The 27678-nt window shown below is 43.1% G+C and overlaps 2 long non-coding RNA genes across 2 annotated transcripts; one reads left to right on the forward strand and one right to left on the reverse strand.

Moving 5' to 3' along the window:
* Positions 1 to 440: 440 nt before the first annotated feature.
* On the reverse strand, positions 441 to 24396 carry LOC140618988 (uncharacterized). Its single transcript, XR_012018961.1, has 4 exons — positions 24285 to 24396; positions 19444 to 19610; positions 2236 to 2406; positions 441 to 626 (listed from the first exon to the last, which is right to left on the reverse strand). It is a non-coding gene; the product is annotated as an uncharacterized lncRNA (long non-coding RNA).
* On the forward strand, positions 16127 to 20087 carry LOC140618987 (uncharacterized). The gene is made up of 3 exons (XR_012018960.1): positions 16127 to 16291; positions 16845 to 17008; positions 19901 to 20087. It is a non-coding gene; the product is annotated as an uncharacterized lncRNA (long non-coding RNA).
* Positions 24397 to 27678: the final 3282 nt, after the last annotated feature.

Here is a 27678-nt window from a genome sequence, read left to right on the forward strand (position 1 = left end):
CTATCATAAATAAAAAAATATAAAAAAATAAATAAAATTCCTCATTTAGAAATGCATCTTCAGAAATTTCTTTTTACCAAAATCCCCTGAGACTGGGTTTAAGGTTTGGAAGAGAGAAGAGCTGCACAGTAATGTGTGTGTTGGAAGAGTCTGGGGAGGGTGGTTTCCGTTGTTAGTTGGGGGGGAAGTATTTTTCTTTTTTATTTTCTTTTTACTGTTTCCCAAGTATTTTCTAACTCACAGGTGAATCAGATCTCAGTTCTGCTCCAAAGGATTAGTTAACAATCTTTGACAGTGCGGCATTCTCCCTGGAAGTCAGAACCCCTGCAAAACACTGAATTATTCACACCAAATAGGTCACATTTGCTGATGGAGCAAGTAGAATTTTGTGTGTCAAAGAAAGACTCGTTAAACTGAGTGCTTCAGTAAAGCAAGCATCACTGGGGTATAATTTATTGGTGTTGCTTGACTGCTTCACAAAAATGATGGAGGCTGCCTCTGTCCACGTGGAGTAAGCCCATTTCTGGCTGTGACCAGGACCTATGTCTCATGAAGGCAAGCTCCAAGCTCTGTCCTTCATCCATGCTACCGGTATTTGGATATTGGAGTCTTCCATGCCCAAAGCTCTATGGGTGGCAGAAAGATAAGACTTGTCATTTATTGGGTGAAGGTTCCTAATCCAACGATGCTGTCTTTATCAGGAATCATTTGGTTTCAAGGAATGGAAACCTCCTTAGACTGACTCAGGTAAAAGGAGGTTGATTGAATGGATTAAGGGGAATCTTTTGGATCCCAGTGGTGGCGAAAACCACTGGACCTTGTAAGAATCAGGAGTTAGCAGGTAACTATGTTTTCTATCCTTTGCTCTCTTTCTCTCTAGGGCTATATGACAGAATAAATGAATGAATGGAGTGAATGAATATATAGGAACCCAGTGCATCAATTATGCCAGATGGCCCCACAATTTCTGTTTAAATAGGATTCCTGACAACCTAGGGCCATTAATGAATGTAGCCTGATGATGTAGTCTAATCCCAGCAGCCAAAGGAGGTGCAAATGCATGTTGCTGTCCGTGGTCCTAACCAACCATTGTGCACACGTATTTTTTCCCCTAGCATTGGGATCCTGGTGACCTCATCCAAACTGGCCCAGAACATCTTAATCAGATTTTGAAAGAGGGTAGAAAAGCTAAAAAAGGAAGGGTGAAAGAAAAAGGCTATGACAGGCAGACGTGCAGGGCTACAGTCTGCTATCAGTGACAGGAACCGAGTAGGACCCTTGGAGAGTCTATTCCAATGCACTCATGTTTGTTTGTTTTGTGTTATGGCTGTTTAATCCTCTATACTAATGAACAAATTTGGAATTTTTCACAGTTGTAGAACAACTAGATTTAGGAATCCTGTGGTGTTCTGATGTCATGCTTAGAAGTATCAGGAAGCTCACCACTTTGTAGTATAGCCTAATCACAACAGTATTGGAAGCTCCATTTTTGAAAACATTTCCAACACCAGGCTCAGTCTGCCCGTTTGTGAACATCACCCTCTTCCACAAGACAGACCTTCAGACAATTGAAATCTGCTCTTGCCTCCCCCCAGGTCAGCCCTTCTCCAACAGCTCACTCAGTCACTCCCTGGCTGACCCTGGGACTCCTGCTATGCTGCATAAGCACATCCTGCCCGAGTAGCAAGTAGCCCATAGATACTGAGGCAAAATGGTGAGGTGGGAGTCTGGGCTAATGCCAGCATCTGGATGCTTAGTTCCAAGCCATCTCAAGTCCTGCACGGTTCCAGGCTACAAGAAGGTGTCCTGAATAGGCTCCAGAGATCAAATAACCCAGTTATCCTGTTTTCCATTCTGGTGTAATTTGCCAGTTTTTATGAATGTACATGTATGCACGCAGCACCTGGACATTCAGAGGGTGGCTGGCTGTTCATGTCAGCTTGTCTGCAGGTAGAATGCTTCCACTTTCTCTAAGCCTGCCTCCCAATTCATTAGGAATAAGCTGAAAAGATTTGAAATCCAGCATGTGGGTCTCACTCCATAAAGTCTTACTGCCGTTGCCAGGATCCTGTGGCCCTGTCAGCCCCTCAGATGGGTCTATAAAAGGTGGTGTTCAGTTGCACCATTGCTATTCTAGAGTATAGACTTTGGAGGTTGGAGTATCCAGGGTGAAATATCAGGGTGCTTTTCCTCACAAGCTGTAGTAAATAAACACTTGAAAGCCACTTGCCTCACCTGTCTTCCTGCTGCTCTGAGAACTGTAGCCAGACTTTTGCCATCATCCTGCTTCCCTCACTCCTCCTCCTGTCACTGCTTATTGGACCTGGAACACGTTGGCAATGGTATGAGTTGGGCAGCTGTGGAAAGAAGGGGTGTCTTCTTCTGGGAAGCCAGTCTGCAGACATACTGAGAAGGAGAACAATGAAATAGAGACCAGAGCTGGGCCCAGGAAGTATGTGGCTGAGATAGGGACAGGGTAACAAAGAGACTTCCCTTAGGCCCAGAGTAGCAGAGTCCCACCATTCAGGAGAACTTGGACTTTAGAATGCATTCTTGCTTTCCTAGAAATGTTCTAAATCCCCTCTCTAGAGCTTGGAGTGTGCTGGGGCTGGCAGGACCATCCAGGAAGGGCACTTTAAACTCAGATCAGCACCCATAGAAGTTCCAGTCTCTGCTCCTCCACTGCAGGGATCCTTCGCCACATGTATTGGGTTGGTCAGATGCCCCAAAGATTGTGTGGTCCATGGCCCTGGAGTTTCACAAGCTAATGGTTCCCACTAGTTACTATGATCTTTCTTTTAGTGGCACTACAAGCAATTGGTCCACAAAAATATGCCAACACACTGGTATGTATGTATGTATATATGTATGTATGTATTATTTGCCAACGTGCTTTTTTGGATTGACTCACATTGTTTGTATAGATAGGAGATCTGCAGAAAACATATGCCCTGGGACCTGCATACCCTAGTGACAGCCTTGATCTGCAGGTCCTAATACCTTCCATTTTATTCTTCCAGTCCTTCTGGAGGCCTTGGCCTCTATAAGGGGTGCAGTACCTCTCTGTAAATCCCTCTGTTTGTTTCAGCCATCTGAAGCGAACTGTTTTCTAGAGTCCCAGAAGCCCAGGAGCGGAGCTTCAACAAACCTCTCCCTGCTCAGGGCTTCCACTGTCTGATCTAAGAAATGGAATAATAACCCCAAATATCTCCTTTGCAGAGCTGTTTGAGAGTCCACATACTTATTCATTTATCAAATACTGAGTGCCTACTGCATTCCAGGAGATACGTCAGGCACTAAAGATACAATAGTGGACAGACACAGCCCAATATGCTTTCTCACAAACCTGACACCTAGCAAGAGGAGACAGACAAGAACACATTTAAAAATATATGTCTGTGATGGTAAGTGTTACAGAGAAAAATCAGGCAGGATGTGAGGACAGGAAATTCCTGAAGTTGTGGTGTTGCTATTTTACTTAGGGTGACCAGGGAAGGCTTTTTTTTTTTTGATAAGATGACATTTGATCAATGACCTGAAATGAGGAAATGGACCATGTGGACATCTAGGGAAGGTTTATCCTTGCAGAGGGAATAGTAAGTGCAAAGGCCCTGAGGCAGGAACATGTTTGGCATAATGCAAGGAGAACACAAAGGGCATGTGGTTAGAACACAGTGAAAGAGGAAAGGAAAGGTCAGAAACAAGTCAGGAGGTGAGAAGAAGGTCAATCCTACAGGGCCTTCAGAGCCATCATAAAGACTGCTTTTTCCTTTGAGTGAGACGGAAAGCATAAGAAAGTTTTGACAGAGGAGGAATGTGATCTGAATTACATTTTCATAAGATCATCCTGACTTCTGGATCTAAATTAGATTGGAAAGCAGAGAAGTGGGTATTGGAGCATGGACAGAAGCAGGGAATCATTTATGGGGATAGTATAGTCCTCTAGGCAAGAAGTGGTAGAACAGAGCAATATCTGCAGATGTGATAAAAGTGGCAGGATTCTGGAAGTATTTTGAAGGTAGAGTTCATAAGTTTTTCTAACGTGCATTGTAAGAATTATACCCATAAAGTACATACCTACCACTGTACCTGGCTAACGTATGGAGATGTGGTGTGTCTAGGTCAAAAATCCATACACTGTATTCAGAGAGCAATACTTCCTCTGCTCCTGGATGTGGGCCATGGCACCAAGACATGAGCCCTGGCCTTCCCTGTCTCTGTAAGGTTAGACAAGGCAGGGGATGCTGTAAGGTTAGACAAGGCAGGTTAGACAAGGCAGAGAGGAGAATAAAGTGATGCCCTTCCTCTCAGTCTTCACTGGGTCTCATAATCTATCCCATCATCCCAATGAGTTAGAAAATACAACTATCTTGACGGTGTCCACTAATCCGTGGCCCCAATCATAACACATAGTCTCTTATCCAGACAGTGGACATTTGTTGAACTGCTTTTATGGGCCAGGCACAGATGATAGAAAGGGCCCCAACGTCCAGACCCTACTCCAAAGAAGCCCTGACCTGGTAAAGGAAACAGAAACATAAAAAAACAAATGAATACAATAAAATAGTCCTTTGAAATAAGGACCAAACTGGACATATAAACAAGGAGCTTAGAGGCATTGTATAGAGAGGATAGGTCCTGCTCAGTAGATCAGAAGAAAACTTTGCAGAAGAGAAAGCATTTGGTCTGAGTCTTGAAAGGTACATCAGAGTTTTCCAGATGCCTAAGGATGAAAATAAGATTCCAGATGGTATTTGCCAAGGCATACAAGTGTAAGAATCCATAGAATGTCTGGGGAGGGACTGATGGCCCCATGGGGCAAGAATGTTGGATTCACACCACTAAGTCGACCAACAAAAAGGAATGAACCCCGCAAAGAGCCAGGTCCAAGGATATAGTGGTGAATGTGCCAGGCCTGACTCATAACTTCCCAGAGCCTCTACTGCTTGAGGGAAAAACTTCAAGGAATGATATTCCTTAGATCCTCCCATGGAGATGCTTCCACAACACCCTGCATGTCCTAGGTAGCACAGCTGTCATCTGGTGATTTGTCATGGTCTCCAATTAAGCCGTGAGTTCCTCAGGAGCAGAATGCTGTTTACCCCTTCCACATCCCTTATGCCCAACACAGTTTCTGGCATATTGTGGCCACTCAAGACACATGTGAGGAAAGAATAATTAATGAAAAGGTGGTAGGGTTAGTTTGTAACTGGCCTGTCTTGGCTCCCAGGCCTCTTGAGGGAACTTATTACTATTACTTGTATTCAATGCAACAGGGCAGGAAGTTTCCTTAAGCTGCGATAATTGCATTACCCTAACCTAGTATTGAATTAAACACAGCCTTTAACATGAGTGATTAAAAATGCTTCACATCTCCCGCTGGCACTTAGAAGTCAGCTCTCCTCCTGAGCCATTCTCTTCCTTCATTGACTTCTCCTTATCAGGGACGTCAAGATCATTGGCATTTAGAAAGCACATTATGTTGGCTCTTTTCTTTCCCAATGCTGCAAAAAGAAGCAATTTGACCTTTCATAAGGAAAATGGAACCTTGAGCTTCCCCTACATGGCAGCGGTGTCTGGAATTTCTTATCTTCATGTCAGGAGACCTCCTCTCCAGCCAGGCAGGAATAAGGCTAGCGAGATAGATGAAGACTATCTGATACTGTTTCCTCAAGAGAAAATGCTGAGGAGAAGGTTTATTAATAGAGTAGATCAGCCCTGCCAAAGGCAACCATGAGGAGAAGAAGGACAGTGAGGAGGGGAGCACCCACCCTCAGGGTCACAGTGAACTCTACTGACATTTCATCTCGGTGACATCTGTGCAGAGGATCCCAGGCTGTTGTCCTGGGAGATAAAAAGAACAGAATTTTCTCAATCAGAAAATTAAAATGAAAAGAAATGGACCGACCCAGCAGCCAGAAGGGACAGAGTGGTTCCCCTCTTGGAAAAAAGCAGGTCTCCCTGAGTTTCCTGTTTGGGTGGGAGAGATAAGAAATGTGACTGTTGCCATCATCTGCTGATTAGAGCTCTCTTTTGTGGTTACTTTTACCCCTTGGAAGAATTAGAAGTGCTTGAGTCGTTGGAGTAGATTGTCAAATTGCCTCAAATCTTCCTCTCCCTGTGCCCATGCCCTTTGCAACCAGATTCTTCTGCTGCTCCTATTGAGAGGCAGAGACTATTTCTCCACTTCCAGAACCTTCTTGGACCTTGTGACTTGCTTTGGCCAGTAGAACACCCGCAGGAGTGCCAATTCCAAGCCTGAGCTTCAAGAAACTGTGCGCATTTCCATTCTCTCTGGAGAACCTTTGGGCTGTCCCATGAACAGTCTGGGATAGACTCTGGGAGGATGAAGGACACAGGAATCAGACTCAATCCAGAACAATAATCCATGCTGAGGCCTCAAATATGCAAGAGCAGCCAGCGTCAGTAAAACTGTTTATCCAATCTGTGGCTGAACACAGATATAAGAATGTATTCAGCTGAGATGAGAAGGATGCCCCAGCTGAGCTCAGCCTAAGTTGCCAATGGCAGAATTTCAAGCTAAATAAATGGTTACAATTTTAAACCACTGGGTTTTGAGGGCATTTTTGTTATACAACAATAGCTAACTGATACACTCTAGTCTTGTTCAAGCACTCCTAGAGGACAGGAGGATTTAGCACTTTAGAAGATACTAGAACTCTAGGATGAGATGTAAGTGCTGTGAGGGCAGAAACCAAACAGGCCCCACAAGTGACTCAGGGCAGGCGATGAATAAATTTGGTAGGACTGAGTTTGAAGACCATGTAAAAATTAAGAGGATGCTCTTGGGGCACCAAGGTGGCTCAGTCAGTAAAGTGTCTGCCTTCAGCTCAGGTCATGATCTCAGGGTTCTGGGATCATGTCCTGCATTGAGCTCCCTGTTCATGGGGAGCTTGCTTCTCCCTCTCCCTCTGACTGCCACTCCCCCTGCTTGTGCATGCTCTCTCTGTCAAATAAATAAAAGAATAAATTTTTTAAAAAGAGGATACTCTCATAAGAATATATGCAATTTGCCTCTCTGGAATAATTATTATCCTGATTCAAGCTTCAGTAAGAATGGCTTGCAAAATCAATTGAGCTTCTAGAACTTAATCTAAAGAGGCATGTGGCCTGGTTAAGAAGAGCCATCTAATATTAAACGTTTCTACCCCATAGAAGCCCTGCCCCACAAAGAGGCTCCATCATCCGCCTGGTTCCTAAACCTGGATTCAGTCCTGACATCTCACCTCCTCCTCTCCACTGGGCCTCCATGTCCTGTTGCTTATGTCTTTTAAATATATCTCGATCTATTCCCTTCTTGCCACCACCTCGTTTAGATTTGAATGACCATATCAGCCTCTTAAACTAATCTCTTAACTAATCTCGTAACGTCCAATTCATTCCCTGCAGAGCATCAAGTGTGGTCTTTCCAAAACACCATTCCAATCACCCTCCCCTTCGAGCCTTCAATGGCTCCTCATCATCGCAACCAGGTTTCTTAGTCTGTGTGTGTCCCTGCTGACTTTCCTCCCTCCCTTCTCCCTGTTTTGTCACCAAAAACACACACCTTTCCTGCAGTGCCAAACTATTTGCAGTTCTCCAGGTCTGGGATATTCTTGAGCTGAGACAGTCTTCTCATTCCCTATTCCATTTCCCAGCTGTTTCCTCTCTTCTTTTTAGAACTTGCTTCAGATGTCAGTTTCCTTTCCTGATCTCCAGGCTGGGCAGGGTAGAAGCATCTCCTTTGAGGTCCTTTGGCTTCCTGTGTGCTTCTGGAATCTCACCGTGGTGTCAATGCCTGTTTCTTTCTCCCCTTGTGCCCACCACTAGACCATGAGCTCCGTGTGGCTGGAGCTGGTTCTTTCATCTCTGTGTCTATTACAGGCCTGATTTAGACTGAGCGGTTTATTGAATGGATGAAGGAAGCTAAAACAAGAGAGTTGGAGCAGCCCCTCTGGGAATGAATCAGATTTGAGGGCAAGCTTATAGAGAGAACTCCAAAAACCAGTTCACCAGTTGCAAGTGACACAATCTTTCGGGTAGTGCATCACAAGTAAAGATGAGCAGTAAAGTCAGAATCAGGCACAAACATGGAGCAAATACATGAATTGATGGTTCTCATTAGACTTCAGTCATCAAGGGTGAGACTTGCTAAGTAAGTGTTGGTGTGCTTTAAGGTCCTGTACCTGGCACTGTGCTGAGGGTTTTACAAGTCTTATCTCACTTAACTCCTCTCAGCCTTGGGATGTAGGGTCTATCATCATCTTCCCTTTTCAAATGAAAATGCAAAAGCACAGAGAGGTTAATTAACTTGTAGAAGGTCACTCAGTCAGTGGACTAGGTTAAGGAAATCATTTTGCTTGAGTGTAAGCTATATAGTCTTTACCTGATACCCTGCTATGAAAGGTAGGATTTGGAAAATTCAAAACAATGGCACCCTTGTAACATATTTTGCTTACTTGCAGATACAGATCAAAATAAAGCAGCACACTTAAATGATTAGTCTAGCCAGTACAAGAGTAAACAGGATCCCAGTCAATAAACATAGTTTTTTCCTTTCTGAGATTATAATCATCAGTGCACATTTCTTACCAAGATATAAGCATTTCCTTCCACCAGACTCCTAAGAGTGAAGTGAAAATTATATATGCACTTAATGTAGCCAATTAGCACATTCTCTATTTGTTTCTAGTAATATTAATGTTGTTTTCCCTCATATTAACTAGGCTTTACTATAAAACTAGTCATTTCTCCTGCATCCTACAAACTGTCAGCTCCTGGGCCTTCACTTATGTGACTTCCCTTTTATCAAAACCACCTTCATCTGTCATTTAAGGTCAAGTCCATGACCTACCTCCTACTATCTTGCCATATCTTCCCATCCTAAGAAACATTACGTGGGGCTCAGCGCCCTCTCAGCAACGTCTTGTGCTGATCAAGAAAACATTTGCTCACACGCATGTTTTTGTTTGGTCTGCATGACTTGGCTTCACTGAATTTTTTTTAAAGATTTTATTTATTTATTCATGAGAGACACAGAGACAGAGAGAGAGGCAGAGACACAGGCAGAAGGAGAATCAGGCTCCATGCAGGGAGCCCGAGATGAGTCTCGGTCCTGGGTCTCCAGGATCATGCCCTGGGCTGAAGACAGGCACTAAACCGCTGAGCCACTCAGACTGCCCTGAATTTGTTTTTTTTTTTTTTTCTTTAAGATTTATTTATTTATTTATTTATTTATTTATTTATTTATTTATTTATTTATTATAGACAGAGAGAGAGAGAGGCAGAGACACAGGCAGAGGGAGAAGCAGGCTCCACGCAGGGAGCCAGACGCGGGACTCCATCCCGGGACTCCAGGATCGCGCCCTGGGCCAAAGGCAGGCGCCAAACCGCTGCGCCACCCAGGGATCCCACGAAATTCTATATAAAGATCCAGCCTTCTGATTTTTCTTGGGAGGACACAAGAATTGATAACTCCATAGTCATATTCTTTCATGGCTACAATGATCTAGAATTGAGAAGCTGCTTTCTGAGGCAGGAGAGTAGATGCTGGGGTGCCCCTTGCACTCCCATAATCCATCGCCACTTACCACTTCTGTGCACCCAGCTGGCCAGCTGATTTCCAACTACTTGCTGATCAGATTCTTTGTGTCAAGTGTCCCTCTGCCCATGGAACCTGCTCTGTCTTATTGCAGGACGGGAAGTACCAGGGAATAAATACCTCCTCACTTCCCTCCAAGGGCAGCTCTCAACCAAAGACTGCAATAAACCCCCTCATCATCTAAAAATTTCAGAGTATTAACATCCTGGTGGTCTGCTTGTGATCTAGTGACATGGAATAATCACCCCAAACGTACTGGCTTAAAACACTGTATCATCTCTCACTATTCTATAGGTTACCTGGGGAGTTACTTTGCCTTACCTGGTGTCAAGTGATCACTGGGGGGCTGCATGCATGTGCAGGCTCATATAAACTGGACCGTTCAAGATAGCTGGAGAAGGTGATGGCAGTCGGCTGGGAACACAGCTGTATTGGTCTAAGAGTAAGCATTCCAAGAGACCCAGACAGAAACCACAGGCTTCTCATGACTTGGCCTCAGGAACCGCACAACGTCCCTTCCCCCATAATCTATTAGTCTAGCAAGTCACGGGACCAGTCCAGACTCAAGGGGAAGAGGATTAGAGCCCACCTGTCCAGGGTGATATGATGGGGAGTTTGTAGATATCTTTAATCTAGCACCTGGTCTACTTGAACAAATGAACACTGGCTGCCACTTTGTTACTTAAATCACTCATTCATTCTTTAATTCAACAATTAGTGAACACTGGAGAAACAACATGAATCAGGGCAGCCTGGGTGGCTCAGCGGTTTAGTGCCGCCTTCAGCCCGGGGTGAGATCCTGGAGACCCAGGATCGAGTCCCACGTCAGGCTCCCTGCATGGAGCCTGCTTCTCTTTCTGCCTCTCTCTCTCTCTCTGTGTGTGTGTTTCTCATGAATAAATAAATAAATAAATAAATAAATAAATAAATAAATAAATAAATAAATAAATAAATCTTTAAAAAATACTTATTAAAAAAAAAAGAAACAACATGAATTAGATATGGTATCTACCCTGGAGAAGCTCATTTGGTAAATTGGTTTGTGACCATAACAGATTGAAGTTCACCTCCACATTCATCAAGGCTCACATGGTTGCACTTAGAATCATCTGGACTTTGTTTAAAAAAAAAATGGACACTTCACCAGAGGAGCACCTCTCAGTATCCCAGGAACCCTTAGAATATTGCCCTGCCTGCATAGGAGTGGTCTTCAATGGCACTATGCATGGAAACAGCCTTGGGTGCTTGCTAGAAGTCAGATTCTTGGGCTCCTGCTCTCTGAAATACTTGAATTCATAGATATAGGGTGGAGATAGAGAGTCTACATTTTTATGAAGGATTTCAGGGGATTCTGGTGTGAATTGTCCATGGACCTCATTTTGTTGTGTTTTCCAAACTCCTCATTTTAAAGGAAGCGCGTGTGCATGTAATCTGTATGAACACCTGTGATCAGTTGAGTTTAATTGCACCACAGCTGGTGTTGATTGCATATTTTTTAATGTGGCTTTTCAATACTCACTCCCCCTAGCACAGCCTTTATGACTGAAAATCAGCATTGAGCCCAACCCTGGCTGTCGATTTTAAGGTTTATTTAAAGGCACATGACAGCGGAAGCTGCTCATTCTTTAGCAAATGATGCTACATATGGACTTAGGAGTTTAGGGGCAGCATGTTGAAAGTGGAATCTCCACCATGACTGAGCAGCTGTCCCAGTTGGTTTTAAAAACTGTGAGGGGGCACCTAGATGGCTCAGGTGGTTGAGCATCCAACTCTTGATTTCAGCTCAGGTCATGATCTCAAGGTTGTGGGATTGAGCCCCAGGTCCTGCTCTGCACTCAGCATAGAGCCTGCTTGGGATTCTCTCTCTCCTGCTCTTCTCCTTGCTTGCGAGCTCTGTCATTTTAAAAATATATAAATAATGGGGACACCTGAGTGGCTCAGTGGTTGAGCATCTGCCCTCAGCTCAGGGTGTGATCCTGGGGTCCTGGAATTGAGTCCCACATCAGGCTCTCTGCAGGGAGCCTACTTCTCCCTCTGCTTAGGTTTCTCTCTCTCTCTCTCTCTCTCTCTCTCTCTCTGTGCCTCTCATGAATAGATAAATAAAATCTTATAAATAAATAGAATCTTAAAAACAAACAAATAAACTCTGAGTTGCTTGCTGCTGCCAAAGTCAGCTTGGGCAGATTATGTCACAACCTCAGTCCAGCAGAAGGTTCTATCCTGAAAATAGTCATCAAGGCTACTGCAAACCTACACAGGTCTCTGAATGTGAATTGAAAAAAAAAGTGCTTTCCTCAGGCAGAAACAGCCTGCCCTGGATTTAATGAGTGATTAAAGAGTGAAGGGAAGGGGCTCCTAAAACAAAGCAAAACAAAACAAAACCGGGCTGTTGTTACTAAAAGGGGAAGGGATATTGAATGTGTTCACTGCTATTGGAAAAGAGAGCTCAGTATGTTGACTTTGTATATGATCCACTCACCCTTGTAGCCAGATATCCCTTATGCAGTACACAACCCATACAACTGCACATGATAGCCATGTAGGAGTTAATACAAGTCTTGTTCAGAATTGAGGAATTGGAAGAGCTCCAAACGTCAAATTGGAGGCTGTGAATGTTGGTGGAAAAATAAAAAACACAGTGGCAATATTCTTCTAAATAATCCAGATGGTGAAGGCCTCTTTTTTGAAGGGTGACCACATAGAGAAACCTCAGGTGACATTTACCCCTGAGTGGCCACATGAGTTTCTCCCAAAGGCCACAGCGGATCACTGGGATCCATCTGAAAAATGAGTTCTCCATCAGAGAACAGCCTTGTGGAGGCCTGTGTCCAGCAGGAATGGACACACTAGGATCCCTTCCCCATTTCAGGTACCAGTATCTCATTTGTCCTTTGAAGAATTGCCTCCTTCTATTCCAGTTTTAATGATTTGGATACTAATGACCCACAGCAGCTCCAGAGGTAAACAAATGACCCAGATTCAGCTATCAGGATAAATCTTCCAGGAAAAGCTTTGCTTTGGATTTCATTGACTGTAGATGGGGCAGCTGATGGGACAGCACAATATTAAGTGTGGCCTCTGAAGTAAGATCCCAACTCCACAAGCAACTAGCTGAGTGCCCTTGAGCATCTTAACCCTTCAGGGGAAGATAGGCTTTGAGGTGGCCCCCATGAACCCCACCTCCTGATAGTCATGCTTCATGTGACCCCTTCCCCTTGAGTGTGGGCAGGACCCGTGTCTGGTTTCTAGCCGATCACTGCCACGAAGATAGCAGAATGGTGTCACTTCTGTACTAATGCTACCTAAGACTGTACCATCTGTCTGGTTTAAAGCCTCTCTCTCTCTCTCTCTCTCTGACTTGGAAGAAGTAAGTGACTGTGTTTGGAAGGCCTATGTGTCAAGGAAGTGAAGGTGGTCTCCAGCCCAAAGGCAACCAGAAACTGAGGTCCTGGGTTCTACAGCCCACGAGTATATGGCTGCTGGTAACAACCAAATGAGCTAGAAGCAGATCCTTCCCTGGTCAAGCCCCAGATGAGACCACATTCTGGCCAACACTGTAATTGCAACCTTGTTAGACCCCAAGCAAAGGATTCAGTTAAGCTGTGTCCAGACTCTTGACCCACAGAAATGGTGAGGTAGTAAAGTAAAGCTTACAGGTAGTTGCTGTAAGCTGCTAAGTGTATGGTAATTTATTATGCAGAATACATAATGGATGCAGATACACTCTCTCAGGAAGCGAATGGAGAAACAGTCTCATGGTGGAGAGTAAGGGTCATCAATATGACATCAAGTACCCTGACAACTGTCATGAGGTTTAAAATAGGATATCGTAGAGGTGTGTTTGGTACACAGTAGGTACTCAACAAGTTGCCCCTCCTTCCTCTTCTTAGCTAGACCAGTGTCTTAAGTTGACAACTTTAGAATGCCAGACATATTGGAAATGTTTAAACTGGACCCAGTGCCAGGGTCACCCCAGAAAATGCTAGAGAAAGTTTAAAAGCCAAATTTCCTTTGTGGAGGGTAAAATCATTTTACATCCTATGAGAGGCTGTGCACAGCAAAAACTGTTTCATAATCCTGCCATGTAAACCAGCTGGGATTTTCCTTCGCATAAATTGGATTTTGATTTATATGTCAATACATGCCCCCAGAAACCTCATCATTGCGAAGTTCATCAATCTCAGTGGGAACTGCAGATACGGCCCTCGAGGTACCTCCCAAGGAAATATAGCCCTTGAGTACCAGCCCCACATGCTGACAGGGCATGTACAAGGGGATGGGAGGCAGGAGAAATGGGGTCACCTACTGGGGCTTTGTGGTGTCAGGCTGAGGACTCCATTCCTCAGAAGAGTCTGAGAGAGCCTGGCACTTTGCATGAAGGTGTGCATAGCTGGGGCGAGCAAGGACTAACAGCCTAAGAATGGGTTGCAGGGGAGAGGCCAGGTTGTGACAAGCACTGAATGCTGGGGTGTAGGTTTTGGGTTTGGAAGTAAGAGTATGGCATATCAGATTTGAATCTTCAGAAGAGCATTCTGGCTGCAGCGTGGAGAACAGGATGGAGGGGCAAGACTGAGGGCAGGGACACCAGGCTATAGGTCATTGCAGACCTTGTGTGAACACAGTGGGGCTCTGGGACAGCAGGGATGTGAGAACTCTTGGGGAATTTGTGATGGCAATCTTGGTGACCTATAGGAAGGGACCAGGAAGGCTGCTAGGGTGACTCTGGTTTCTGACTCAAGTGGGAGAACCATGATGGCGTGTACAACTGGAATCATGGTTGAGAAATAACATAGTCCTTGACCAATAAGAAGTCTCAAAATAGTCCCAGTGGAGGTTTTTACGGAAGAGAAAGAGAGATCTGAAGTCAGGAGAGCACAGCCTCTAGCTAGGAGAAAAGTGCCCTGAGTCAGCTACGTCATGCATTCGGCTCTGTGAAGCCCCTGCCACAGGCATACCTTAGAATGATCTCCTGGGGGACATTACCACCCAGCTACAAATGAGTCACTTCATCTCTAAATCTGATAAGGCTCTTCCCATACAAGCCATGACTACTTTGGCTGTTGGGGCATAGGGATCAGATTGATTTGGCTGAACATTTTTCTGAACTAAGGAGGTGTTTGACTGTCCAGTAAAATTGACAAATATGTGCTCCATGCTGGAGGCTTGTCAATTCCATTTTCATTGTGCTCCCTGAATTGACCTGCATCAAGTCTCAATATACTGCGATCGTTACGTCCTTCAATCTGTCTGGCACGTGGATTCTAAACTCAGAGGGTCATGGTGAGGATTTAGCAATTTTTTGATACAAAGGAAGAGCTCAGATTCCCTGTTACCACACTTCCCTGGCTCCCTGCTGTACAAAAGAGCATCCACACTCATCCTGGTCATCACCACATGACATCATCATACCTGTCTAGGTTTTGTATCTTCAGTTGTCTAGCACATGTCCTACATTTAACCATAAATCACATAGGTATTTATGACATTTTGCCAAACAATAAGGAAGGGAATTAGACATGAATTAGACATTCTCTGGCCTCATGACATGCTCTATTTGCAGATTAAGATACCCTAGTGAGAGTCTAGGGAGAGCTAAATACGGGGTAAGGGACTTAGACATGAATTAGACGTTCTCTGGCCTTATGACATGCTCTATTTGAGGATTAAGATGCCCTAGTGAGAGTCTAGAGAAAGCTAAATATGGGGCAAGGACCAACTTTATAAGTACCTGGGGATTTAGTTCCTGACCCAGGAATAGGTTCCAGTGGGGATATTCCCTGATGGGCAGGAGAGAAGTCTGTGGAAAATCCCCTTGCCTAGACCCAGTATAGGGCATTCATTATACTGGGCATTTTAATCCTCATTCAGTTTGGGGCCAGGCACTATTCTAGGCACTTGGCATATATTATCTCATTTAATGAGTCACAATTCTATGAAGTGTATGATTCTGTCCCCATTCTGTAGAAGAGGAACCTGAGGCTCAGTGAGTTTCAGTAACTTGCCCAGAGTTACCCAGTGAATAAATGGCAATGCCAAACCAAGTCCAGATATTTTTAACCACTGGAATGGCTTTCAGATTCAGCTTGTTACTGAAATTCACAAGACGTATGGTAGGATCACCAGGCATGAGTTTACTTTGCCTTGAGAAAGGATACAAAATATGGAGCAGAGCAACATGTTAGGCTAATGTCCCAATGTCCCACATCCCAATCATCATTTTAGTCTCAAGAATGAATGCTAGTATATGACTGTGGATCCAGAGCCAATGTCCAATGTCCCAATCATCATTTTGGTCTCAAAAATGAACGATAGTGTGACTGTGGGTCACATCAGCATAAGGAAGCTTCAGAGCCTTGGACCCCCTCAGTTTGAATACCTTGATCATGACATGGTGCCTAGAGGAGTGCATGCTACACTATCATCCCTCAGCAGCTGCACTCCACAAACTACAGGCCATGTCATAAACAAACCTGACAACCAAGTACAATGTACTCCAGGATATCATTGGGTCAGTGATCACTGTATAGCCACCCTAGCAAGATGATCATTTACCTCTAATGGGTACATCCCTTCTGTTGACATCACAAAGAGTCCAGCTTCCTTCAGGCATTCCTGAGACTGGCAGATTTATGGTTCACCTGTTAACACCTCCTCTTCCTTCTGATGATGGTAATGTTGATGACAATGCTGGTAAGCAATGCCTATTAAGAACTCACTATGTGCCAGTCCTGTGGTAACCTTTTCCTTGCATTATATCAACTAATCTGCATAAGCCAATGCAATAAGTCCAAGTGTTACTGTTCCCCTTCTACAAAGGAGAAAACAAAAACTTCAATAGAGAGGGTCAGTAACTTTCCTAAAGTCATACCTCTAGAAAGTGAGGGTAGCAGGATATTACTCTGGTGCATTTGACTCCCTAGCTGGTGTTCTTCATCAGTCTATAAAATGGGGTCATGGATTCAAAACTCAATTCATCCCTTAGAGTTAAGTTAGTTGTATACATGAGTCTTAAATCAAATAATAAGCCAATTCAAGTGGGAAAAAAAACATTTATCAAACTAGTAAGTTGTCTAATTTGGCCAATTGTTAACAAAATTGCAAGTCATTTCACTTAAAGTAATTAAGCTTTCAATTGTGTATAGGTGATACATGGCTTAGTTACAGTGATTAATAGCTTTGTTCAGTTTTATCACTTGCAAGTTGTATTTCTGAGAGCATTCTCTAATGCACCTGAGTTCTGCAGGTGTTGCCCTATGGTCAGATGCTGGGAAGGGAGTGGAAGTTGAGGGAGTTGGTGGCTTTACCTTAAGAACCACGCATCCTCCGCGGAGCCGCCGCCCGAGCACCGACAAATACCCACCATTTGCTTCAACGTGGATGGAACTGGAGGGTATTATGCTGAGTGAAGTAAGTCAGTCGGTGAAGGACAAACATTATATGTTCTCATTCATTTGGGGAATATAAATAATAGTGAAAGGGAATATAAGGGAAGGGAGAAGAAATGTGTGGGAAATATCGGAAAGGGAGACAGAACGTAAAGACTGCTAACTCTGGGAAACGAACTAGGGGTGGTAGAAGGGGAGGAGGGCGGGGGGTGGGAGTGAATGGGTGACGGGCACTGGGGGTTATTCTGTATGTTAGTAAATTGAACACCAATAAAAAATTTAAAAAAAAATAAATAAATAAAAAGAAAAAAAAAAAAAAGAACCACGCATCCTTACACTGTGAACCTCCATGGTGGTCAGAAGTGCAAGGATTTTCCAAATCCCGCACCCTTGGGCCCTTCTTTGGGTGGGAACATAGAGTTCCATCACACACAGGGAAATCCTGCTACATCTTTCTCCGCCCTGTGTTCCTTTGGTTTCTCTCCTTCCAGAACTGAGGCACCTCTTTTGCCCCCATCAGTCAGACTCACATCAGTTCCCTGCTTCCCAGAGCCCCATCTGCAGCACAGCAGACATCAAGAATAGTACAGTTCCCTGGGGAACAGGACATGGACTTTCCTTGCTTATGTAGACCCAGCTTAGCCCATGTTGAGTACATTGGCTCAAAGAAATGATTTACAAAGATTACTAGAACAAAAGAAATGTCAGCGTGTACACGTGTGTGCACACGCACACATGTAACATGCTATTGGGTTTCATCCATCAAGATGCCTTTGAACAGATCTCATAAACATAAAAAAATGTTTACTATGGTGAACAATGCACTTTAACACCTCCTAAATAAAAAAAAAAAACTCCTAAATAATTTGTGTTGTCAGGAGCACCCACTGCAATATTTTTTCATTTTTGTCCTCCCTGGCTGCAGCTGACCACTCCAAAAGAGATGAGCTTCCAACTATATTAATAGCTTTTTCATCTTTCTACCACTGCTCCTTTTAAATGGCTTGCTGTTATCTATTCATGAAATAAATAACCACTACCTTTCATGCCTCCTAAATTCTCCTTGTGCCTAGCGAGATTACAGAAATTGAATCTCTCCAAGGGCTCTCCAAATCCCCATGTTGCTGGAGAACTTTGGAAGGCTGGCTCTGTATGAAGCCAGTGGGAGTTAGAGAAGTCTGAATATCTTTTTGTCACAGAGAAGTTTCTACACGGCCTGACTGTAATGTGTGCTTGTTTGTAGGTGTTCACCAGTTGGGTGAAGACTTCACTGGGTTCATAATCCTCTTTACAAGTTCCCTGTACATTTTATAGCCACTTCTCTCTGGCAGGTAGACACTACATCCCCAGAATCTAACAGACATGGGTTCAAATCTCAGCTCTACCACTTAATAGCTCTGTGACCTTGGACAAGTTGCTTTGCCTCTCTGATGCTCAATCTCCTCAAAAAAAAAAAGCTATAACCTTTTTTTTTTTTATTTAGTGGTAATTTTATCATCCTCACATCACATTTGAGCATATGGACCCAGATAAGTTCAGCAGTGTGTTTGTGTCCACAAGTGAGTGTGAGTGACAAAGGCAGGAGTTGAATCCAGTTTTGTCTGATGCCAATATTTGTGTTCATTCCAGCTAGATGGTTGGAACCAGATTATCAGGCTGTTCCTGGTAACCAGAGAGAGCCAGGCCCATAGGAAAGGCCCAGATATAACTCTTAACCAGCTCTTGTGATGCAGCAGGCACCATTTTAAGGACTTCCTAAATATATGCTCATTTAATCCTCACTACTATCATATAAAGTTGGTGCTGGTATTATCCCCATGTTATAGATGAGGAAATGGATGGATGGATGGATGGATGGATGGATGGATGGATGGATGGAGACCATTATCTATTTCCCAAATTAGCCAGATCATAGAAATCACCTAGGGTCTTATTAAAAATCAGTTTCCTGGGCTCCCACAACTCCCTCTAACTCCTGGAATTCTATTTCAGTATGTTTCAGTGGGCTCCAACCCTGGAATGTATACACAGTAGAGTCCTCTCATAAGATCTGTTGAGGGTTTTTTGTTTGTTTGTTTGTTTTTGTTTTTGTTTTTTCTAAGCAAAGGTCTGTTTCTCAAACAAAAATTTTGGTCCAAGGATGACCGCCATTAGTGGCTGGATAAAGAAGCTAGTTTCCATAATTTAAGGAGGGGCTCTAGCAGATTCGGGTCCACTTATAAGTACTGTACTCATGAACTATAAGGTTGGCAGCCAACAAGAATGGCAATGTAAGAACAACTTACTGTCAAAATTCTGAAACCACCTGGGAGATGACATGGGTGGATTGGGATGAGAAGTGGCCAGTGTTTGATGTCAGAAATACTTGGGTTTAATTATGTGGTTTGTCTCTTGTTACAGTTGTGCCTCTCTGAGCCTCAACATTTCTATTTACAAAATAAGGGTGATAATGCTTACCTTAGAGTGATATTTTGAAGATAAAATAAGGTAGTAGGTAGAAAACCCTTAGCTCAACACTCCTCCTCATCATCATCAGTAGTGGCAGGTAAATAATATAGCACACTTAGAAGAGGACCCAGCTCATCCTCCTGCTGACCAAGAGCCACAGTGATCTTAGTTGCTGTCTGGTAGGGGGAAGCCAAAGAAAATATTTCTCAGCAAGTAAATTGGGATTGGCCTTATGAAGGTGCCCAAGTTCCTGAACCAGAGATCACCAAAGTGGGGAGCCTCCCAGGATGCAAGACAATATATTCACTGCAACATGTTGTAGAAAGAGATTAAAGTGGTTCTCAATAAATAAAAAGACATCTTATGTTGATTTAAGATTTTTAAGATGGCAATGTTCCTCAAAGTGATTGACAAATTCAACACAACACTTATCAAAATCTCAGCAGGCTTTTTTTTTTTCTTACAGAAATTGACAAGCTGATACTAAATTTCATATGGAGGGATGCCTGGGTGGCTCAGCAGTTGAGTGTCTGCCTTCGCCTCAGGGCATGATCCCAGGATCCGGAATCCGGGATCAAGTCCCACATTGGGTTCCCTGTGGGGAGCCTGCTTGTCCCTCTGCCTATGTCTCTGCCTCTGTGTGTGTGTGTGTCTCATGAATAAATAAATAAATCTTTTAAAAAATAAAAAATAAATAAACTTCATATGGTAATGCAAGGAGCCTAGCAGAGCCAAAACAATCTTTAAAAATAACAAAGTTGGTAGACTCTCACTTTCTGGTTTCAAAACTTACTACAATGTTACAGTAGTCAGGACAGTGTGATAGTAGCATAGACTGGATATATAGACCAATGGAACAAAATTGAATCCAGAAATAAGCCCTTACATCTTTGGTCAACTGATTTTTGACACGAGTGCCAATCTTCTCAACAAATAGTGGTGACATAACTGGATTTTCACAAACAAAAGAATGAAGTTGGATCCTGTCCTTATGGCACACACACAAATTAACTCAAAAGGTATAGTAGACTAGATCCAAGGGCTAAAGTTATGACATTTTTGAAGAAACCACAGGAGTAAATCTTTATGACCTTAGATTAGGCAAAGCCTTCTTAGATCTTGCAACAAAAGCAGAAGTGACAAAAGAAAAAGGTGAATAAATTAGACTTTATCAAAATTAAAGCCTTTTCTTCAAAGGATGCCATCAAGAATTTGAGAATACAGCCCACAGATTAGGAGAAAAATATTTGAAATCATATATCTTTTAAGGGACTTGTATCCAGAATACATGAAGAACTCTTATGATTCAATAATGGATAGACATATAAGCCAATTATAAATGGGCAAAGGATCTGAATAGACATTCTTCCAAAGAAGATAGGCAAATGGTCAACAAGCACACAGAAAGATGCTCAACAGCATTAGTCATCAGGGAAATGCAAACCAAAACCATGGGGAATGCCACTTCGCATTGGAATGGCTAAAATTAAAAAACACAAGACAATAACAAGTGTTAGAGAGGGTGGGAATATGTCGGAACCCTCATACATTATTGGTGGAAATGTAAAATGTAGTAGCCACTTTGAAAAATAGTTGCCCAGGGATGCCTGGGTGGCTCAGTCAGTTAAGCATCTGCCTTTGGCTCCAGTCACGATCCCAGGGTCCTGGAATCAAGTCCCATGTCGGGCTCCTGCTCAGCAGGGAGTCTGCTTCTCCCTTTGCCCCCTCCCCCCTGACCAAGCTCTCTCTCTTTCTCTCTTTTTAATTCGAGTTCATTTTGCCAACATATAGCATTACACCCTGTGCTCGTCCCATCAAGTGCCCCTCTCAGTGCCCGTCACCCAGTCACCCCCACCCCCCGCCCGCCTCCCTTTCCACCACCCCTTGTTCGTCTCCCATAGTAGCAAGCTCTCTCTCTCATTCTCTCACTCACACTCTGTCTCTCAGATAAATAGATAAAATTTTAAAAAGAAAAATAGTTGCCCAGTTCCTCAAAAGGCCAAACACAGACTTATCAAATGACTCAGCACTTCCACTTTTAGTTACTTAGCCAAAAGGCATTTAAAAAATACCCTCACACAAACACTTGGGAACAATTGTTCACAGCAGCACTATTTGTAATAATCTCAAGTGGAAATGACTCAAATGCCCACCAGCTGATTAACTCCTAACTCTGGGAAACGAACAAAGGGTAGTGGAAGGGAAGGTGGGTGGGGGGATAGGGTGACTGGGTGATGGGCACTGAGGGGGGCATTGATGGGATGAGCACCGGGTGTTATACTATATGTTGGCAAATCGAACTCCAATTAAAAATATATATACCAAAAAACCCGAGATAAATAAATGTGGTCTCTTGATACAATGGTATATTACTCAGCAATAAGAAGAATCGTACATGCTGTGGGGACGAACCTTGAAAACATGATCTTAAGTGGAAGAAGCCAGTCACAAAAGATCACATATTATACAATCCCATTTATATAAAATATCCAGAAGGGGCAAATCAAGGGGGTTGAGGGAAAATGAGGAGTCACTGCTAATATTACAGGGTTTCCTTTGGGGACAGCGGAAATGTTCTAAAGTTGACTGTGGCAATAGCTGTACCACCCTGTGAATGTACTAAAAACCATTGAATTGTATATTATAAATGGCTGAATTGGATGATGTATGAATTATATCTCAATAAAGCTTTTTTTAAGATTTTACTTGTTTATTTAGAGAGAAAGAAATATGCATGCACAAGAGGGGCAGAGGGAGAGAGAGAAAATCTCAAGCAGACTCTGCACTGAGCATAGAGCCTCATGGAGGCTCGATCCCCCACCTGAGACCATGACCCAAGCTGAAATCAGGAGTCAACTGCTCAACTGACTAAGCCCCCCGGGTGCCCCTAAAGTGGTTTTTAAATAAACAATCCATTGGGAGTGTAGGAAGAAAATGTTAGAATATTTCTATTTATCTTATACCTTTAATATTTCATTTTTATATGTTTCATATATATGTTTCATAATATTCATATTATGGGTTAAATTGTGCCCTCCCCCAAAATTCCTATGTTGAAGTCCTAGTCCTTAAAATCTCAGAACATGACCTTATTTGGCAATAGGACCATTGCAGATGTAAATAGTTGATGTGAAGTCATACTGGAGTAGGGCTGGCCCCTCATCCAATTTAACTGATGTCTTTACAAAAAGGGGGAAATTTGAAAACAAACACCCACAGAGAGAAGATGGTATGAAGAGACATAGGGGGAAGACTGACATCTACGAGCCAAAGAGAGAGGCCCAGAACAGATTTTCCTTAGAAGGAACCACCTTTCTGCTACCTTGGTCCCAGATTCCTAGCCTCTAGAAATCTACAACACTAAATTTCTGTTGTTTCAGCCACCCATTTGTGACGCTCTGTGATGGCAGCCCTGGAAAACGAATACAGTCCATATTCCATTAGTAGAGTGGTACATCCATACACTTTATACATACTTAATTAAATACATTGACATGTGTAGAGGTACATTCCTTTTCTCTGTAAATGAAGCACGCCTCCTGCAGTGAGTGCATTGGCTGGGGAAGAACAGGTCTTGGTGTCCAGCTGACTAGATCCTACTCCCCATCTGCCCCTGATGGGCACCAAATCCAAGTAAACTAGCTATCAGTCTCCTCAATTGCAAAGCCTGAATAATCATCCCTTCCATGAGAAGTTACAGTAAAAATTAGCAATAATATATTTATGATGCCTTTGAGATGCCTAGAACATGGGGAGCATTCAACAAATGATAGTTCTGATTATACATTGTTTAGGATTAGCAGTGTAATATGTAAAGGAAGCTATGGAACTAGGCATTCATTCTGCAAATATTTACTGAGCACTTACTGTGTGTCAGGGGCTGTGCTCAGACCAGTGAATACAGCAGCTAACAAAATAAATACAATTTCCTGCCCTGGGAGCTTAAAGTCAAGTAGGAGTGAAGCAGACAATACAATATATGCATGATAAATAAGTAAAATTATACAGCAAGATAGTGTATCGAAGGTAAAAAGTGCTTTGGAGACAAGAAGGAAACAGGGTGAGGGGGAACAGACATGCAGGCAGAGGCCAGGATTTGAAAAGGATGGTCACAATACATGGAGTAGAGAGAGGGATGCCTGGTGAGACTATGGAAGCAAGGTCTGCTCTATGCCATCTCTGGCATTTCTGTTTCCTTTCTGCATGATGTTGGGAAAGCCATCTTATTTTTCCAAGTCTCTGTTTCATGATCTGTAAAATGGGAATAGTGGTGCCCACTTCACAGAGTTACTTATCTGATTTCATAATTATGTGTATTAAGTTATTCTGGGCAGAAGGTATATTTTTAAAGATTTTATTCATTTTATTTTAAAGAGAGAGAGAGCAAGTGGAGAGAGGGGCAGAAGGGGGGGAAGAGGGACAAGTAGACTCCATGCTGAGCATGGAGCCCAAGGCAGGATTCAATCTCACCACCCTGAGATCATGACCTGAGCCAAAACCAAGAGATGGACACTTCACTGACTGAGCTTCCCAGGTGCCCTGGGCATAAGATATTTTTAAGAAACCTGGACAAATAGTGGCTAACATTTACTGGATACTTCCTCTACTTCCCAGGGCCCCTCCTCAGTAAGCACTTTATATGCATTAGCTCATTTTAATCCTCACCATAGCTCAATGATGTAGGTAGCATCTGTTCCCACTTTACAGATGAGGAAACTTGAAGGCTCAGGGGTTTGATATCGCCAATGAGGAAGTGATACAGGCAGGACACGAACCTAGGACTAGCTGACTCTGGAATCTACTAACCCCTTTCCCCACTCACTGGCTATGTGATCTTTGACAAATCTCACCTCTAAATCTTCATTTCTCATTATTTAAGAATTAGAGCATCATTTCTTTTTCTATTGGATGCCTTGGTTAGCATCTGAACTTAGTCCACTTTGGCCTGGATCCAAGGCAGCCTGATGGGAAAACATGGATGCCTAACTGACCTCACAAAAGACATAAAAGAGGGAGGTGGGCAGGGGGTGGGGGTGACTGGGTGACGGGCACTGAGGGGGGCACTTGATGGGATGAGCACTGGGTGCTCATTATTATGCTATATGTTGGCAAATTGAACTACAATAAAAATTTTAAATAAATAAATAGATAAATAAATAAATAAATAAATAAATAAATAAATAAATAAATAAATAAATAAAGTATCCAGCCAGGCTTAGTACATGATTTCACCTCTAATCCAATTCTGACTAGTGGCGGGAGGCTGCCTAGCACCCTCTCCTGGTTGTAAGAGCACAACCCACCTGAGCAGGTCAGAGTGCCAGTGCCATGATCTATTAGTGATGTCTGCAATGGATGAAGATGTGGACAGAATAGGTCTGCATGATGCAAACGAAACTTCTGCAAAATCCAAGTGTCTCAAAAAATTAAAGCCTACCCACTTATTTTCTTTGTTCAAGGTAGAAAGCAACTTGACTTACCTGAAGCCAGTTACTGACTTTGACAGTGTGAACATGAAATTCCAAGAATGTGAACATGATTCAATCTCTCCATTCTCTGGGAATTATCTGGTTCTCGATCCTTCATTGATTCGAGCGTCTTTGACAATACGTTAAAGAAACCAAAAACTTTCCCAGTGCTTTTGAATTGAACATAAAAGGGAACCAAAGGCATTTTGTTGGCCGAAAAGGAATCTGGTTCTTTCATGGATCACTTAATGAATGGCAGCCCAAGAAAGGCAGAGAAGAGAGCATTCCCCAAGCTGCTGACTCAGGGACCCGTCCATCTCAGTAAGGGTTTCCTGATTTACAACACAGCGCACCAAGGAGATCATAAAAAAATATATATCAACCAAGGAATGCACCAAGGAATGCAGACTCCTTTCTACCTTCAGGGAAGGATTTAGACAGGAACTCGCTAAAAATAACTCCCAGGTGTGACAGGCTGCATTGCACCAACCACCTCTCAATTACCATGGATGGAGGCATCCTAGAACACTGGCAAAGCAAAAAAAGAGGAAAACCCAGCATTTCTGTCTATTTAGCCTCAGGGTTCAGTGCAAAGGCTTGGGAATACCTGACACACTTAGGTCCAAATCTTGTTTGGATCGCTTTCTGTTGCGTGACCTTGGGCAAGTCATTTCACCTCTCAGAGCTTTAGATTCCATATCTTGAGAGTGGCGCTAGTTACCTACCTTCCCTGTGGTATGTATGGTGATGATTCAATGAATTGAAGAATATGTAGCACTAGTAGAGTGCTGACAACACGGTAACCCCCATCCCTGTCCCTGTGAGTGCACTTATTGCTTTCCAAATGAGGAAGGAGAGTATATTTATATTTCTTAATGAGTGTTATGCAGATTAATATTAAAGTGAGTCAGAATCCCCGTATTAAATTTGAGAGATGAGGTAGGGAAAGCTGCAACTAAGAGACCTAGTCCTCACTCTGTATTCACTTGTTATTTAGCCTTGGGGGTTTTACCACACTCCTCTGAGCCCGAGTAACCCCTCGGTCACATAGAAGATGCTAGCACAAGGTTTAAGGCATGAACCCAGGGGTTCAAGTCCCACCTCAGCATTTTCCATCTGACTGAGCCTCAGTTTCCTGATCTGTAAAATAGGGGTGATGATAACAGCACCAGCTTCCTAGTGAAGATGAACCTCCCAAAAAACCAATAAAACACAACAGCAATATAAATTCTTAGCTTCTTTAATTACATTAATATAATTATATATTATTGTTATATATCATTAAATGATTAGATCTCAGGTTCCACCTTGCTTCAAGAGGCCAGGAGCAGCAGCAGGATGGAAGCAAACGAAATTGCAGTAAACAATTTGCCACACATAGGGAGCTGAGAATGACTCACTGACCACCAACAACCCAAGACTCTCCCTCCCTCACAGGCTCCATACTCCTCCTCCTCCCTCCAAAAGCAGCCAAGACTATTCAGAAAGTTGTAACAATGGAAACGTCTCCTTCTAGTGCTCTGTAGTTCAAATTCTAAGAGAAAGCCAGGCTCCTATATCAGCATTAATTAAACTGCCAGCTAGTAAGAGTCCCATTTGTCAACCAATAAATCTAATTCCTATCTGTTCTGCAGGAATCCTTAAGCCACATAAACCCAGGCCAGAGTTTTATGTAACCTTAAAGAACTCTTGATAGCTTCTGGAGTCTTTCCTCTCCCCACCCATCTTGCAGTATGGAGAAGGTCTACTCTGCACGTTAATGGGAGAAATAGCTTCCCTCGGCACTTTCCCCATCTGTCTTAATTTTTTAAATTATACTTTTATTAAACCCTTAAGGAAAATGGACTTGCAGAGTTCTCATTAAACAGGGAGCTATGCAGTGCATAAAACAGAGAGATGAATTTTTTTCTGAAAGCTACCCTCACAATTTGCCTTAATGAATTCTCCCTCCGCTGCTATATTACAGAGAGTGTGCAAATAAATAGAGCACTTTGTGAGTGGTGGATGGGCAAATGGATATTTAAGCAGTCGATAATAGTTCTTGCAGCCTCCAATTGGGATCTTTCTTCCTAGGAACTCAAAGCATTTGGTGCATTACGACGCAGCCCTCTCTCCCTGGAGACTGACTGTAGGCCAGGATGGGAAGTTAACTCATCCCTGGAACCCATCATGGATGGAGAATAGCTCCCATGCAACAGCCTCAGAGGATGCTGTGGGAGTGATCTTTCTAGAGGAATACACAATGTTTATTGAGCACCTACTCTAACCAGACATGTGGCTAGGTGCTTTTCCTAGTATTCATGGTTCTCATCTCTGGGAAACTGGATTATGGTTTCCACCTCCACATGCCTCCTTGACAGAATTATACATCCATGATCTTTACCCATGTGACTTATCGGTGCAGTCTCCTTGCATGCCCCATGGTCATTTGGCCATGTGACTTGCCTTGGCCAATGAAATGCAGGAGGTAGTGATAGTGTTACCATTAGAGGTAGCGATGGTGTTATGGTTCTAAGCTGGGCTTCAAGAAGCATCATAATGTCCTGCACTCCTGACATCACTATTAGAATGAGGGCACGCTCCCAGAAAGCTGCTGATCCCAAAATGAGACTCACAGAGCAGATGCACAGCCTAGAGTGACACCAAGTGAAATTGACCAAATATTAGCCCATCCACAGACATAGAATTGAGAAAAATACATGTTTGTTATTGTAACTCACTGAGATGTGAAATTATTTGTTTCACAGCATTATTGCAGCAGTGGCTGACCAATACA

Source organism: Canis lupus, chromosome 27, assembly GCF_048164855.1.
Source record: "Canis lupus baileyi chromosome 27, mCanLup2.hap1, whole genome shotgun sequence".
In the NCBI taxonomy this organism is placed as follows: domain Eukaryota; kingdom Metazoa; phylum Chordata; class Mammalia; order Carnivora; family Canidae; genus Canis; species Canis lupus.